Source organism: Tribolium castaneum, unplaced genomic scaffold (genome assembly GCF_031307605.1).
Source record: "Tribolium castaneum strain GA2 unplaced genomic scaffold, icTriCast1.1 ptg000066l, whole genome shotgun sequence".
Taxonomy (NCBI): domain Eukaryota; kingdom Metazoa; phylum Arthropoda; class Insecta; order Coleoptera; family Tenebrionidae; genus Tribolium; species Tribolium castaneum.
This window is the reverse complement of record NW_026986663.1, coordinates 12501-22500: the sequence shown is the minus strand read 5'-3', so window position 1 is coordinate 22500 and position 10000 is coordinate 12501. Positions and strand designations below refer to the sequence as shown.

The following is a 10000-nucleotide window of genomic DNA, read 5'->3' as shown; positions in this document are numbered from 1 at the left end:
GTACAGACGAAGTACGACGTTTGCGAAGTACGGCACTCAAAATCGTGATTTTCATGTACGACGTTTATTTGCACGTCCTGCCGACTGCGACGGAGTACAGCGTTCAATTGACTTTGTACATAGTACAGACGAAGTACGACGTTTGCGAAGTACGGCACTCAAAATCGTGATTTTCTTGTACGACGTTTATTTGCACGTGCTGTCGACTGCGACGAAGTTAAGCGTTCATTTGACTTTGTACATAGTACAGACGAAGTACGACGTTTTCGAAGTACGGCACTCAAAATCGTGATTTTCTTGTACGACGTTTATTTGCACGTGCTGCCGACTGCGACGGAGTACAGCGTTCAATTGACTTTGTGCATAGTACAGACGAAGTACGACGTTTGCGAAGTACGGCACTCAAAATCATGATTTTCTTGTAAGACGTTTATTTGCAGTTGCTTCCGACTGCGACGAAGTACAGCGTTCAATTGACTTTGTACATAGTACAGACGAAGTACGACGTTTGCGAAGTACGGCACTCAAAATCATGATTTTCTTGTAAGACGTTTATTTGCAGTTGCTTTCGACTGCGACGAAGTACAGCGTTCAATTGACTTTGTACATAGTACAGACGAAGTACGACGTTTGCGAAGTACGGCACTCAAAATCATGATTTTCTTGTAAGACGTTTATTTGCAGTTGCTTCCGACTGCGACGAAGTACAGCGTTCAATTGACTTTGTACATAGTACAGACGAAGTACGACGTTTGCGAAGTACGGCACTCAAAATCATGATTTTCTTGTACGACGTTTATTTGCACTTGCTGTCGACTGCGACGAAGTTTAGCGTTCATTTGACTTTGTACATAGTACAAACGAAGTACGACGTTTGCGAAGTACGACACTCAAAATCATGATTTTCTTGTACGACGTTTATTTGCACTTGCTGTCGACTGCGACGAAGTTTAGCGTTCATTTGACTTTGTACATAGTACAGACGAAGTACGACGTTAGCGAAGTACGGCACTCAAAATCGTGATTTTCTTGTACGACGTTTATTTGCACGCGCTGTCGACTGCGACGAGGTTTAGCGTTCACTTGACTTTGTACATAGTATAGACGAAGTACGACGTTTGCGAAGTACGGCACTCAAAATCGTGATTTTCTTGTACGACGTTTATTCGCACGTGCTGCCGACTGCGACGAAATGCAGCGTTCATAGTACAAACGAAGTACGACGTTCACAAAGTGATGAAGTAAAACGTAAACAATAAATAATAATAATGCAACCCACAATACACTAATTGTGTATTAAAATTGCATAACCTACACGAAGTACGACGTTCAAGAATACTAAAGAATTTTATTTGTGTTGTATATAATGAAAAAACAGCAAATTTTTTTGCAAATTACGTATCTGTAAATAAATGTAAACATTTAGCAACTAATCAAAATTGTTTTTTTTGCCTAGATATTAAAGTAAAACATAAAAATACATTAAATTTATAAAATGCAACCCGCAGCACACTAGATGTGCATTAATATTGCATAACCTTCACGAAGTACGACGTCCAAAAATATTAATTTTTTTTTATATTGAGGTTAAAAGTGAGAAAACATAAATTAATAATAATGCAACCTGCAATACACTTAATATGTACTGATCTTGCATAACCTTTACGAAGTACTACGTTCAAGTATAAATTAATATTATTGTGACTCGCAATACACTAAATTTGTATCAATATTGCATAACCTACACGAAGTACGACGTTCAAGAATATTAAAGAATTTTATTTGTGTTGTATATAATAAAAAAACAGCAAATTTTTTTGCAAGTTACGTATCTGTAAATAAATGTAAACATTCAGCAACTAATCAAAAATGTTTTTTTGCCTAGACATTAAAGTAAATCATAAGAATACATTAAATTTATAAAATGCAACCCGCAGCACAACAGATGTGCATCAATATTGCATAACTGTTACGAAGTACGACGTCCAAAAATATTAAATTTTTTTTTATATGAAGGTAAAAAGTGAGAAAACATAAATTAATAATAATGCAACCTGCAATACACTTAATGTGTACTGATGTTGCATAACCTTCACGAAGTACTACGTTCAAATATAAATTAATATTATTGCGACCCGCAATACACTAAATTTGTATCAATATTGCATAACTTACACGAAGTACGACGTTTAAAAATATTAAATGTTTTATTTGTAGTTTGCATATAATAAAAAAAAAACAAATTTTGATGTAAATTACGTATCTATAAATAAACGTACACATTTAACAATTAAATAAACATAGTATTTTGGCCTAGATATTAAATTAAAACATAAAAATGCATAATATTTATTAAAATGCAACTTGCAATACACCAAATGTGTATTAATATTGCATAACCTTTACGAAGTACGACGTTCACGAAGTACGTCGTTTACAAAGTGCGACGTTTACGAAGTACGTCGTTTACGAAGTGCGACGTTCACGAGGTACGTCGTTTACGAAGTGCGACGTTCACGAAGTACGTCGTTTACGAAGTGCGACGTTCGCGAAGTACGACGTCTACACATTAGGGCACTCAAAATTATTGTTACGTTGTACGACATTCAGACGTTCCAACTGCGACTAACTACAGCATTCATTTGACTTTGCACATACGACGAACGAAGTACGACGTTTACGAAGTACGGCGCTTAAAATAATTTTGTTTTTATTAATTAATTATTTTTTTTAAAACAAACGTTTTTATAATTAAATTTTATAATGGTTTAAATATAAAATATGACTTTTTAATATTATCAATATTTAAAATATTTTCTCCCTTTTGTGTGTATGCCTTATAGTTATAGAGCTGTGCGCTTCGGTAGACGTCGCCTGTGGAGCTATGTCAGTGGAGCGGTGCGCACATCCAATACCGAGCGGCTGCCTCGATCGGTGTCGCGCTGGTATACATATGGTAGTGGTGTGTGTCGATGCGTTGAGTGAGGCGATATGAACGGTGTAACGGTTTAGTCGAAGTTTATCATAAATGACGACGACAAAACGACCGATTATGTATACGTTCTGCATTTGCTTCCAATTTATCGACGTTTATTGCACATTTCCGCTATCGAATTCGAATAGGGCTTTGCTTGCGAGATTGCTTTATTTTGTGATTTTGTGGCTCGCCCAGTTCCCCACAGCGAGATTGCGGATGCGGCAAAACGTATTCTCTTACGTTGGCGGTCCTTATGCAATCAAACTTTGTTGAACTAACAAATGTTTGTGATTTAAACAAACAAAAATAATAAATGCGTCAACTCTCTAATATCCGAGCGAGAATATTTATATAATATTCGTAACGTTTATGGATTCGAAAGAATTTCATAAATTCACGTCGCATTCAATCTTGCGAAGAGTGAAGAGAATGTTTGAACTTTTAAATCGGCAAAGGTAAAAAATAATATTATAAATATTATTATTATGCCTTTATTGACCGATATATGTGTTGTGGTGTTTAACGACTACGACGACGATGATGACGATACATTTATCTCTATATCGTACGAAGAAAAGAAGAAACAGCGTGGCGTTACTTTCTTATATGTTAGATTGTTTCGCACAAACGCGCATATTCTTCATCTTTATAAACGATGATGATGAGTATTTTATTCTCTCGTCTGTCTCAAAAAACACAAAAACACAGTTCCCTGGTTGATCCTGCCAGTAGTCATATGCTTGTCTCAAAGATTAAGCCATGCATGTCTCAGTACAAGCCAAATTAAGGTGAAACCGCGAAAGGCTCATTAAATCAGTTATGGTTCCTTAGATCGTACCCACATTTACTTGGATAACTGTGGTAATTCTAGAGCTAATACATGCAAACAGAGCTCCGACCGGAGACGGAAGGAGCGCTTTTATTAGATCAAAACCAATCGGTGGCGGTTTCGCCGTCATCGTACAACTTGGTGAATCTGAATAACTTTACGCTGATCGCACGGTCTCGCACCGGCGACGCATCTTTCAAATGTCTGCCTTATCAACTGTCGATGGTAGGTTCTGCGCCTACCATGGTTGTAACGGGTAACGGGGAATCAGGGTTCGATTCCGGAGAGGGAGCCTGAGAAACGGCTACCACATCCAAGGAAGGCAGCAGGCGCGCAAATTACCCACTCCCGGCACGGGGAGGTAGTGACGAAAAATAACGATACGGGACTCATCCGAGGCCCCGTAATCGGAATGAGTACACTCTAAACCCTTTAACGAGGATCAATTGGAGGGCAAGTCTGGTGCCAGCAGCCGCGGTAATTCCAGCTCCAATAGCGTATATTAAAGTTGTTGCGGTTAAAAAGCTCGTAGTCGAATTTGTGTCCCGCGCCGCCGGTTCATCGTTCGCGGTGTTAACTGGCGTTTCGCGGGACGTCCTGCCGGTGGGCTTAGCTCGAGAGGGCGGCCCAACTCAATCCCGCCGCGGTGCTCTTCATTGAGTGTCGAGGTGGGCCGGCACGTTTACTTTGAACAAATTAGAGTGCTTAAAGCAGGCTAAAACTTCGCCTGAATACTGTGTGCATGGAATAATGGAATAGGACCTCGGTTCTATTTTGTTGGTTTTCGGAACCCCGAGGTAATGATTAATAGGAACGGATGGGGGCATTCGTATTGCGACGTTAGAGGTGAAATTCTTGGATCGTCGCAAGACGGACAGAAGCGAAAGCATTTGCCAAAAACGCTTTCATTGATCAAGAACGAAAGTTAGAGGTTCGAAGGCGATCAGATACCGCCCTAGTTCTAACCATAAACGATGCCAGCTAGCGATCCGCCGACGTTCCTCCGATGACTCGGCGGGCAGCTTCCGGGAAACCAAAGCTTTTGGGTTCCGGGGGAAGTATGGTTGCAAAGCTGAAACTTAAAGGAATTGACGGAAGGGCACCACCAGGAGTGGAGCCTGCGGCTTAATTTGACTCAACACGGGAAACCTCACCAGGCCCGGACACCGGAAGGATTGACAGATTGAGAGCTCTTTCTTGATTCGGTGGGTGGTGGTGCATGGCCGTTCTTAGTTGGTGGAGCGATTTGTCTGGTTAATTCCGATAACGAACGAGACTCTAGCCTGCTAAATAGGCGTATTTCGACATCCCAAATGCCGGCTGGAGCCGGGTTCGCCCGGTCTCTATGTGCGGTTTTTACTGTCGGCGTACAAACAATTCTTCTTAGAGGGACAGGCGGCTTCTAGCCGCACGAGATTGAGCAATAACAGGTCTGTGATGCCCTTAGATGTTCTGGGCCGCACGCGCGCTACACTGAAGGAATCAGCGTGTCCTCCCTGACCGAGCGGTCCGGGTAACCCGCTGAACCTCCTTCGTGCTAGGGATTGGGGCTTGCAATTGTTCCCCATGAACGAGGAATTCCCAGTAAGCGCGAGTCATAAGCTCGCGTTGATTACGTCCCTGCCCTTTGTACACACCGCCCGTCGCTACTACCGATTGAATGATTTAGTGAGGTCTTCGGACCGGTGCGCGGTGGCGTTTCGACGTTGCCGATGTTGCTGGGAAGATGACCAAACTTGATCATTTAGAGGAAGTAAAAGTCGTAACAAGGTTTCCGTAGGTGAACCTGCGGAAGGATCATTAACGTGTAAATGTTGTTGTTTAGTTGTCACACATACACACACATTTTGTCTGTGCTGATCAACAAAAAACACACATACATACACTATTCGTATGATGATCAATTCTCATACAAAATTCTTTATTATGCGTCGAACGGAAAAGCAACAACGGGTCGTCTTGCATTAAGCGGATCTGTTGTTACGTTTTTCGATTTATTTTATAAATCGATTGTAAACGTGCCGTAAACGACGTTTTCAAAGAATTTTTTCGAACATTAACACGAATCAATATTGTCGAAAGATGGTTATGTGCTAACGTTTTATTATTGCTTTCGCAGTGCCGGTCTTAGCGTATTTCCATCATCGTATTCGCTTCGAAAAAAAGTACTAATACACAGTGGTGGTGTATAATTAATGTGCAAGAGATGTTGTTGTTGTTGTTGTAGTATTTGTATATGGTTGGAGTTATTTATAATAACAAACAAGAATGAATGAATGAATAATAATGGTGTCTGCCAATACGATCGTACTTTATGTACACGACTAAAACTTTATACATACAAACCATAATAATAAATAAACTCGAAACAACCAACAACAAAATTAATACGCTACTGTACATACAAATACACATTTATACATACCATCATTTTACTTAACCGATGGTGAGTGATGTTTGAAAAATAAACGCTTAGGCTTACGGTTTTGTAAGCCAGTCTTTGCGTATTTTCTTCATCGTATTCGCTTCGGAAAAAAGAAAATAAAGATGGTGTATAATTAATGTGTAAAAGAGATGTTGTAGTTGTAATTTAATTTGTAAATGGTTGGAGTTTATTAATAAATAAAAGGGGCTGTCTATTCGTCTGTACTTTATGTACAAGACTAAAACTTTATACATACAAACCATAATAATAAATAAACTCGAAACAACCAACAACAAAATTAATACGCTACTGTACATACAAATACACATTTATACATACCATCATTTTACTTAACCGATGGTGAGTGATGTTTGAAAAATAAACGCTTAGGCTTACGGTTTTGTAAGCCAGTCTTTGCGTATTTTCTTCATCGTATTCGCTTCGGAAAAAAGAAAATAAAGATGGTGTATAATTAATGTGTAAAAGAGATGTTGTAGTTGTAATTTAATTTGTAAATGGTTGGAGTTTATTAATAAATAAAAGGGGCTGTCTATTCGTCTGTACTTTATGTACAAGACTACAAAAACGTTTTATAACAATAAAAAGCTCGAAACAACCAATAACAAAATATACTACTACTATACTACTATACATACAAACGCACATTTATAAATACATAAAATCAATTTACTTTATCGATAGTGAGTGATGTTTGGAAAAAAACGCTTAGGCTTACGGTTTTCGGGTACCTGGGTTCCGCATGCGTCGAAGTAATAATTTACTTTAACGACGCGACGAACCGTAGGAATCTAAATAAAAAAGTTTATTAACTTTTTTAGATTCTGTGGGTTTTAAATGATATACGCCCGACTGACGAAGGAACGTTTTGCACTGCCTGTGCTTTTCTTTTGATTCGTTTTTATGTCGACGGACGTTCTTAGAATGCCCACCAAACGACGTATCACACAAAACACCCTACAATTGTATTGTTTGGTAAATATTGTTGTGATTAAGTTTGTAGCTGTGGCGTTTGTTTGAAGAAAACGTCTGGTTTTTCGACATATTTTCTATTTAATAAATATACATAATGCTTATCGCAAAAGGAGCAGAGTTTTATAGACAAAGTTGATAGAGAAAAAAAACCTAATAGATATATATACGTATTTATAAAACGTTAATATCATCGGGTTATTCTTTATGTAAACTTAAACTATAACTGCATACTCTTTTCGATAAGTAGAAACAAATGCCACTTTAATTAAATAAAATATTATAAAATATAACGCCGAACGTTTCTTTCGATTGGTCCGTTTCTCACATATACATCACAATTGTAATAACCTTAAGTAGTTATTTTTGTTGTTGTGTGATGATGAAACGATTTCGATGTGGAACGGTGCGTTATGTAATAATATTTTAAATTTGTTTGAAAAGATTACCCTGAACGGTGGATCACTTGGCTCGTGGGTCGATGAAGAACGCAGCTAATTGCGCGTCAACTTGTGAACTGCAGGACACATGAACATCGACATTTCGAACGCACATTGCGGTCCTCGGATATACTGTTCCCGGACCACTCCTGGCTGAGGGTCGTGTCAATTTCAAAGACTGCTCGGTTTTTGTCTTAAACACAGCGCACAATGTTGTGTAGACAATTACGTCGGAGCGTGTTGGGTGCAAATATGACGCGTTACTATAATTGTTAATTGATTGTCGGTTGTCATAATAAAATATTATGCAACGTAGACAACAATAAAAACAATATAAATAATAACGCGGCATCCTAAAACGCAATAGCGGCTGACATTCTTATTAGTTTGTTGGTACAAGTTGGTTTAGACGTAGCACGTCCGATATTAAAAAGCAGCCACAACGCTTAAATTTCGAACGAAGCGATCGTCGTGTCCGAGACGTTAAAGTTGTTTATATGCATATTTTATGCACTATAATTAACAACAACAACATTCTCGCAACGACGTCAGATCGATGTTTGAAATTGTTTGGAGGCAGCCATATAAACGGAATACGTGTAATTATCGTCTGACAAAATAAAGGCAAATTTATATTTGCGACCTCAGAGCAGGTGAGACTACCCGCTGAATTTAAGCATATTATTAAGCGGAGGAAAAGAAACTAACTAGGATTTCCTTAGTAGCGGCGAGCGAACAGGAAAAAGCCCAGCACTGAATCCCGCGGCCGAAACCGGACGCCGGGAAATGTGGTGTTAGGGAGGATCCGTCATCCCGAGATTGTGCGACGCGTCCAAGTCCATCTTGAACGGGGCCACAGCCCATAGAGGGTGCCAGGCCCGTAGTGACCGTTGCCGATAACGGGAGGATCTCTCCTCAGAGTCGGGTTGCTTGAGAGTGCAGCCCTAAGTGGGTGGTAAACTCCATCTAAGGCTAAATATGACCACGAGACCGATAGCGAACAAGTACCGTGAGGGAAAGTTGAAAAGAACTTTGAAGAGAGAGTTCAATAGTACGTGAAACCGTTCAGGGGTAAACCTGAGAAACCCGAAAGGTCGAAAGGGGAGATTCAGCGTGACTCGATAGCGGCGCTAAATGATCATGCGACGAACGGCGTACGCGTCGTTCGCGCCTTTTGTTTATGCGAACCGAAGTCGAACGCGTGCACTTCTCCCCCAGTAGGACGTCGCGATCCTTTGGGTGTCGATCTAAGGCCCGCGGTGGAGCCCGTTCGAACGGTTCGCCGTTTCGGACGAACCCGCGGTGTTTCCCGGTCGACTCGCTCGAAGGTATGCATATGGCGCCGGGCCGCTACACAGTTAGCGTCCGACCATTGGCAAGCGCGTTCGTTTATGACGGTAATCGCACCTGGTGTCGGTTCTGTCTACGAATGGCTGTTCGCCAATGAGTTCTCGGACAGACTCGGTTGAAACGCCGATCTGCGACGCTATAGCTTTGGGTACTTTCAGGACCCGTCTTGAAACACGGACCAAGGAGTCTAGCATGTGCGCGAGTCATTGGGACATGACTAAACCTAAAGGCGCAATGAAAGTGAAAGTTCGTCTTGCACGGACTAAGGGAAGATGGGCGGCCGTTACGGCTGTCGCCCCGCACTCCCGGGGCGTCTCATTCTCATTGCGAGAAGAGGCGCACCAAGAGCGTACACGCTGGGACCCGAAAGATGGTGAACTATGCCTGGTCAGGACGAAGTCAGGGGAAACCCTGATGGAGGTCCGTAGCGATTCTGACGTGCAAATCGATCGTCGGAACTGGGTATAGGGGCGAAAGACTAATCGAACCATCTAGTAGCTGGTTCCCTCCGAAGTTTCCCTCAGGATAGCTGGCGCTCGTCGCTTACGAGTTTCATCCGGTAAAGCGAATGATTAGAGGCATTGGGGTCGAAACGGCCTCAACCTATTCTCAAACTTTAAATGGGTGAGATCTCCGGCTTGCTCGAACTTTATATGAAGCCGCGAGACTCGAATCAGAGTGCCAAGTGGGCCATTTTTGGTAAGCAGAACTGGCGCTGTGGGATGAACCAAACGCCGAGTTAAAGCGCCTAAATCGACGCTTATGGGATACCATGAAAGGCGTTGGTAACTTAAGACATCAGGACGGTGGCCATGGAAGTCGGAATCCGCCAAGGAGTGTGTAACAACTCACCTGCCGAAGTTACTAGCCCTGAAAATGGATGGCGCTGAAGCGTCGTGCTTATACTCGGCCGTCAGCGGCATGTGCGGTCGGTTATTTAATTAACCGGCCATGAAGCCCTGACGAGTAGGAGGGTCGCGGCGGTGAGC

At 41.3% G+C, this 10000-nt stretch overlaps 3 non-coding genes across 3 annotated transcripts in view; all 3 read left to right on the top strand.

Moving 5' to 3' along the window:
* Positions 1-3686: 3686 nt before the first annotated feature.
* LOC135267637 (small subunit ribosomal RNA) lies at positions 3687-5609 on the top strand. Its single transcript, XR_010336033.1, has one exon. It is a non-coding gene; the product is annotated as a small subunit ribosomal RNA (ribosomal RNA).
* A 2058-nt stretch (positions 5610-7667) lies between these two features.
* On the top strand, positions 7668-7824 carry LOC135267645 (5.8S ribosomal RNA). Its single transcript, XR_010336041.1, has one exon. It is a non-coding gene; the product is annotated as a 5.8S ribosomal RNA (ribosomal RNA).
* A 476-nt stretch (positions 7825-8300) lies between these two features.
* The window catches only part of LOC135267642 (large subunit ribosomal RNA), a 4037-nt gene continuing 2337 nt past the window's right edge, over positions 8301-10000 (top strand). Inside the window, exon 1 of the ribosomal RNA XR_010336038.1 lies at positions 8301-10000. This exon is cut by the window's right edge and continues 2337 nt beyond it. This is a non-coding gene — a ribosomal RNA (large subunit ribosomal RNA).